A 7746-nucleotide genomic window follows, 5' to 3' on the forward strand; every position below is an offset into this window, starting at 1 on the left:
GACACCATTCATGACCTATTCAGTTACAAATGAACGGAAAACAATATCAGGTAAAACAGTGCTAAACTCACCGGGCGGGGTCACTCACTCACTCACTCACTCACTCACTCACTCACTCACTCACTCACTCACTCACTCACTCACTCACTCACTCACTCACTCACTCACTCACTCACTCACTCACTCACTCACTCACTCACTCACTCACTCACTCACTCACTCACTCACGTTATATTTATCATTCCATTGCCACGTCATATCATAATATTTTCGGAGCAATTTCAGTTTTAAAAGGCACACTTACCGAGCGATGATATGTCATATGTCATTGCCACTTTCCAATCACAAGTTTCACAGGTATTAAATAGAAGCTATAAATTGAATTTGAATGTCCCTCCCAGTCTAACACGTGTGGGGATACTTCCATTACAAATATTTCATCAGGACCACAACAGCTGTCGCATGCAATATAGGAGGCTTCTAGCATGTATGTCGTAAGTAATTTGTTTCAGGTCGCATTGATTCTACCATTGAAGTGAAAACTGGCAGGAAACTGACAGCTAAAGCTAATGTCCTTGGTCGTTGGAAGAGTCACGAACCATGTCTTAGCGCATGTAAACAGCTCCCCAATTGTTATTTCATCAACCACAACGCACAAACCAGAGAATGCCGGACAGCTGCGGGTCTAGTGAAGAAGAAAGACTTCGAACCCTCTTCCGACTGGAATCTGTACTCTCTGTGTTGATTGTATACACTGGTATTTACTGGCCAACCTCGATGACAGGGGTATGGATTGGATGATACTAAATATCAGACGAGCTATTTTGTAGCTATAGCTGAAAAACAACAACATATAAGTAAAACAATGAGTGTAAATATAAATTAGAAAGCTTCAAACACAAAGTCAAAGTCTATTCTGGATAAATGCATCATCATTTTGTTTGAAGTTGAACCCCACCTCACTGACTCACTGACTGACTCACTCACTCAACCCCACGAACCCACCCACTCACGCACGTACGCGTGCACGTACGCCTTTTCTGGATAGATGTATCACCATTTTGTTTGAAGTTGAGCCCCCTCACTCACTCACTCACTCACTCACTCACTCATTCACTCACGCAAGCCTTTTCTGTATGATCATTTTGTTTGAAGTTGAGCCCTCACGTTCCAAGTATGAGACCCATAGATCCATTTTCACAGACGGATCCAAGGATGAGGGCCAAGTCGCCAGTGCTACAGTCATTGGATGTAAGACTGTCTCCTCTAGGATTCCCGACAACAGTTCCATTTTCACTGCCGAGGCCAAAGCTATCTTTTCAGCTTTTCAGCTTTGACCTATATTAAACAGCAGAATCATTCCAAAAACTTCATCGTTTTCACAGATTCATTATCTTGCCTTCAAGCACTTCAAAATGTTACTTCAAGTCACCCAATCATTCTGGACATTTTGGAACTTCACAACGACCTCTCTACTGGCCAAAGTGACATCGTCCTCTGCTGGTTGCCGGGTCACGTCGGCATAACAGGTAACACAAAAGCCGATGCTGCAGCAAAAGCTGCTCTTGACAAGCCCTTATCTCCACTGCTGATCCCGTACAGCGATTTCAAACCCACTATCAAAAGCTATACTCGGGACCTCATGCAAAAACGATGGGACACTCAAGTAGGAAGAAATAAACTGTATGAATTGAAACCAACAATTGGTTATACCTACTTGGGTTGTCAGTCAAGACGTGATGAAGTAATTCTACGACGATGTCGTATTGGCCACAGTCGATTTACTCATGACTATCTGCTGAAAACGGAAGGATGGACCCCCAATGTGTGTCTCTTTGCGATGAGGTTTTCACCATCAAGCATATTCTGCTTGAATGCGTGGACTTATCGTCTGCAAGGGACTCACATTATGATGCAACAAACCTAAAAGATCTGTTCTCCCCGCGTGAGCGCTCATTTGATAGTGAACTACCTGAGGGAAGTTGATCTGTATCATAAATTGTAACTGTGAAATGTAACTATCATAAATTGTAACTGTGAAATGTAACTATGCTAAATTGTCACTGTGAAGTGTAACTATCATAATTTGTAACTGTGAAATGTGACTAACAAAGTGCCTGCCTTTAAATTTGATGCTATGACTTTTTCTGCTTTTAAATGACAATGTAATGAATATATGTTTTTGAACTAAAACTCATTCCGAGTATGTCCTTACAATGTTTATTACTGCAAACTTGTTCACGTCACTATATGGCTGGAATAATGCCGATGTGACGCAAAACCCAACTCAACTCAACTCAACTCAACTCACACTCACTCACTCACTCACTCACTCACGCACGCCTTTCTGTATGATCATTTTGTTTGAAGTTGAGCCCTCACTCACTCACTCACTCACTCACTCACTCACCTTTACATGTATAACACATACTTCTGATAAAAAATGTGACACACCTGCATTGTTTTTCTCTTGAGAATCATTCGGACCGGGATCTGGATGTACAACAGCAAACACGGAAAGGAGAAAGTGGAATGGGTTTTTTTCCATGTTTATACAAAAGCCATATCTCATGCTATATATAAAAAGTGTCGAATACCTTTTTCGACATGATTGAAATATTGCCAATGTGACGAACAATTTTAACCCCCCTCTTGTTCATTTTATCAAATTGCATTGAAGACGAATAAGGTTGGTTTGTTGTTTAACGCCGCACTCAGCAATATGCCAGCGGTTTGTGAGTGAGTGAGTGAGTTTAGTTTTACGCGAAAGTCAGCAATATTCCAGCAATATGCCAGCGGTCTGTAAATAATCGACTCTGAACCAGACAATCCAGTGATTAACATCATGAGCATCGATCTACGCAACTGGGATGCGAGGACATGTGTAAACTAAGTCAGCGAGCCTGACCACCCAATCCCGTTAGTCGCCTGTTACAACAAGCATTGGTTGCTGAAGAGTAAGACTGACAGTATGAGTGTCACTGGTTGTTATTTACAGCTGAGTGGGTAAATAGCTACCATACTGAAGTGTTACACTTCTGGTGATATGACGGTATAGGCCTAAACAGATAATGTCAGGGCATTATCTGTTGTCGATCTTGCATACAGAACATCCTATTTTACGGCATTTGAAAGGTGTCATAGTGCTATTGCTGAAGACCATCAAATAGGAAATGTGTTTTTCAACTATGAAAATTAATGCCCCCTGGTAATTAAAGCTTCACAATAATATTTGATCGAACATCACCCAAAACACTTTTCAGCCCAGCCACCCGAATATCACTAGACAGTACTGCGTCCGTCTGTTTGTCATTGCATCAATGGTTTCCGACAAAATAGCACAAGTGCATGTATGGGTCTTCTTTGCAAAAAAAGATATATTTGTAAAAATCTAAAACTGTTCCATTACAAACAATTATAATACAGTACAAGCGAAAATAGAATTGAAATAAATTATGTGATGACATCATCTGTTGCCGATAACGTTTATACTGCATCCAGCTCGGTGGAGGAATTTCCAAGTAAAGTTGCTGAAAGATATAATTCAAATCGGACATATGCTCTACCACAATGACAATCAGTGCGACGATAGGCTCCTTTGTTACTAAAGCTCTGATAGATCTGTGATGTGTTATGTGTTCGACTGACTGACTGAGTTTAGTTTTACGCCGCTTTTAGCAATATTCCAGCAATATCACGGCGGGGGACACCAGAAATGGCTTAACACATTGTGCCCATGTGGGGAATAGAAACTCGGGCCTTCGGCGTGACGAGCCAACGCTTTAACCACTAGGCTACCCCACCGCCATGTGTAATGTGTAATGAGTATTACGTTGGCAACACCCCACCGCCCTGTGTAATGTGTAATGAGTATTACGTTGGCAACACATTGTCAATTGTGTTCTGTAACTTTAAGAACTCTAAATGGTCATGGTAATTGAGCTGACGTTGTATTCACTGTTTTGTGCATCGCGGATCCTCTTGTGTTTATAACTTTAGACGCCAGAGGCATGATCTAGTGCAGATCTGTTTCATTTGAAAATAGTAAGAACTTGTCTATGTATTTGTTCTGGAAGCATTGAAAGTCCGTTTTTGACACAGCGGTGTGCATCATTAGACATTATTGCTGAACTAGTATTTTATGAATTGTCTATGCGCTCATAGTGGGCACAAATCAGCCACGTGTGCAACATGCACAAAATTCTGCCCATCTATGTTTTCCTGGCGAAGAATCCACTCGTCAAATATGAAAATATAATTGTAAATGAGTAATAATTCATGAATTATAGCAAATAATTGTGTAATACAATTTCATGGGTGCTTGCATTCAAGCTTTTCCAAGCATCCATTATATCGTGAAGGGGTTGGCAATTTTGTATATCGTCAGGTTGTATGTGTAATTACAAGGGCTGTTTGATGTTCGGGTGAAGATTCATTCATGGTTTTTTTCATAACTACTATTTGCATAAATGCATATTTGATAATAGTTTCCACAGTTGAATAACATGATAAAAGGTATTCCCAGGGAGGTGGGTGGGCGTCCGTACGCGCCGGCTGCAGCCGTGGGACTCATTTGTCTGTCCCGTAGAAAGATGAGTGCGCACGCACGCTCGTTCCACACGTGAATCCTTGCGCGGTAGAGTGCTGTCTCCCGGTAGAGCACCTGTCTGCCCATGGCCTATGAGAGTTAAACTTTAATTATATAACTTATTACCCTTAACCCTTTCCAAGATATAACACAATAGGTGTTGGGGATACGATGTCACTTTTATTACGATTGACACATACAAAATGACAAACTGTTCGTAAAATACATAAAATCCTCCAAACCTCCAGACTTATCTTTCATAAGCATTTGATTTCCAATCTCCATGAAGCTTGACGAGTATGGGCGACACGCCTATCTTGTGAGCGAAGGCACAGCCCCCTTGCCTGAATGAGTGGCCACTGTAGCTATCTGCCGGGTACCCATAGGCCACCAGCACTGTCTTCAGTGCTGTGATAAAGGAGCTATAGGTTAGACCACTGATCTTATCATCACACATGAAAGAAAACAGATGATTTGTAGGCGGTATCTCGCCCTGGATATCACGAAGTGACCTGAGCGCTGTAACAGGGCACAAAGGAGAACTCTGCAGACTGGCTAGTGGCAGTTGTAACACCCTCTGTCCGAACTGAATGGTCTTGGAGTGTCGGATGGTCACATAGACTGTAACATCATTAACATTAACACCACGAATACACAATTGGCGATCAGGAGATTTACTTTGTTTACCAGGTAACAGTGTAGACCTCCTCATAAAGGTAAGGAAAGCCACCAAACATGCACTCCAAATGCGATGGTAAAAGTGCTAGGTTAGTCGAGTTTAGATCTGTTTTCTCGCAGAATGGTTGGCGTGATAGGTAATTTCTGTGCAGGTGGCTTGCCTTTAACACGCATGACACCCCTTTTAACTAAACTAAGCGTCCATGCTGTGATGGGGTTGTCGAAGCCAGAGTTGAGATGTATGATGACGTTGAGGTATCCGGGTATACAGTTAGCGCTGAGAGAGTGCGCTAGGAAGGCTATGCAACGAGCTATGGTCAGAGTAGAAGCTGGAAGTGGTGTAAGACTGAAATATAGGCTGAACCTGTAAATAACATCGGATCATCGCTGAGTAGGTGTTATTAGTCGTGTATGCATATGCTGCCTGCTGTTATGACGTCACCTCGGTGTCTAACTGACTCAGGTCTGCTCCCACTGGGCCTGTAAAAGCGTCATAGAACAGAGAGTCACATGGTTCAACAAGTTCATGTCACATCCAGCATTATGTAACCATGACATGTTGTCTTATTAGTGGAGCCGAGAGATTTTGTCACTGATTGTGTTCCCGTAATGTGTCTCGAAGTTAAGTGAAAACCGTAAAATGCAGATAGCCAAAATAAGTCTCTTAAAATCTTCATTGCTGCTGGATTGAGTGAGGTGCTTTTATTGATAGCGTACATGGTTGCCGAGTTATCGGTATAAATAATCACATTATTCCTGCTCCACATCACCGCCCATTGCCTCGCCGCCACGCCAACAATCGCTAGTTCCTTGATGTTGATATGTTCATTATACAAACCTACCATGTCAGAATGCCACGCTATGTTAACCCAATCGACACTGTAAATACCGCCGCCGCCGATGTCGCACGCATCTGTCGCCAACTCCTCGTAGGATATTGGTTCACCTTGGATTTCAAAAGTAGTACTACCAAATATTGACATGAAATCAAACCACCACTTGATATTTGCTCTGGCAGAGGCATTAAGTGCAATGAAGTGATGTTTATATCGGACACTGTTACACACGTCGATCAAACGCCTGAGAAATGTACGTCCTCCACTGACTGCACGTGTTGTCCAACTTAGCTTGCCGATCAGTTTCTGCAATTGATGTTTAGTCGGTCGCTTGAGGTCATTGACGTTACATAACAAGTAGTATACATAATGACAGTTCTATTGCGAGGTACCCTAATGGCTTATTTTGGGTTAATTCAGCTCCCAGCCTCCAGTAAAAATGATGACCCCCGAACGGGAGACATCATTCGATGTCCTTCTATACTGTTGACTAAAATCTTGTCCGTACGTGTAAGTGGTGACGCCATCGATGGCGATCAATCGTTCGGTATCCATGGGCGACAACAACGTCTTGTTGATTCCGTATATCCTTTGTCCATCGCTTCTCAACATGTTCATTTGGTGTTTGAACGTGCGGGTTTTGAAGAGTGCTTCCTTGGATCTGTCCCGCTTCATTTGTTGTTTCACCACATGTTTTTTTCACGCCTATCGCTTTTCTGATTTCGTCGTCGTCTGCTTTTTTAATCGATTACATCTTGGGTCTCAAACCGATGTATTCCTCGAAGGGTGTCCCACCACATTCGTCTTTCATTTTCATTGAGTCGTAAAAAAACTGTTTGAAATCATTGAATGAGTGAGTTTATTTTTACGCCGCTTTTAGCAATATTCCAACAATATCACGACAGGGACACCAGAAATGCGCTTCACACATTGTACCCATGTGGGGAATCGAACCCGGGTCTTCGGCGTGACGAGTGAACGCTTTAACCACTAGACTACCACACCACCCCTGAAATCTTTGAAGAAAGAAGTGATCGATTGTAGTTGTGAAAAAAAGAAGACATCAAAGATTGGGGCTACTGGTGGGCGAGATGTCTGAGGCGCCAAACTTGTGATACAGCGAGCTTGAGATTCAGGGATCGAGTCCACCTGTGACCGTGTGTAAAGCCCTTGGAGCCTATTTTCAGTGCAGGTTCTTTCAGTCTTGTCACAACCCCTAGGGTGCAGTACACAACTCTGTGCACTTAAAAGAACCAACCAATCCCTTGGTAAATAACTACATTGGCCACATTAGCTTATTGTTCTGTAAGCTTGGACAAAGCACTGTGATTGTCTGACCCAGTCCACCCAGCTGTGAATGGTACCTCGAAAGGATGGGAAAGTGACGTTAAGTTGGTGCGCCTAGTGGCTGCAAAAGTTGTATGATCCCCAGGAAGTTGAGATTGATAAAGCGATGTGCCGTTGAGACTGATATCCAGTGATCAAGAGAAAAACAATACGCCTGGGAGCAGCCTAGCTGGAACTCGGTGCTATATAAATAGTTAATAATAAAAATAATGATAATGGAATGTTGCACGACATACACGGGAACATTAATCTTTGGCATGTCATTTCTCATCCCATACAGCCTTTTGGGTATATTTT

Source organism: Haliotis rubra, unplaced genomic scaffold (assembly GCF_003918875.1).
Source record: "Haliotis rubra isolate DU_JTF1 unplaced genomic scaffold, ASM391887v1 Scf1505, whole genome shotgun sequence".
NCBI lineage: Eukaryota > Metazoa > Mollusca > Gastropoda > Lepetellida > Haliotidae > Haliotis > Haliotis rubra.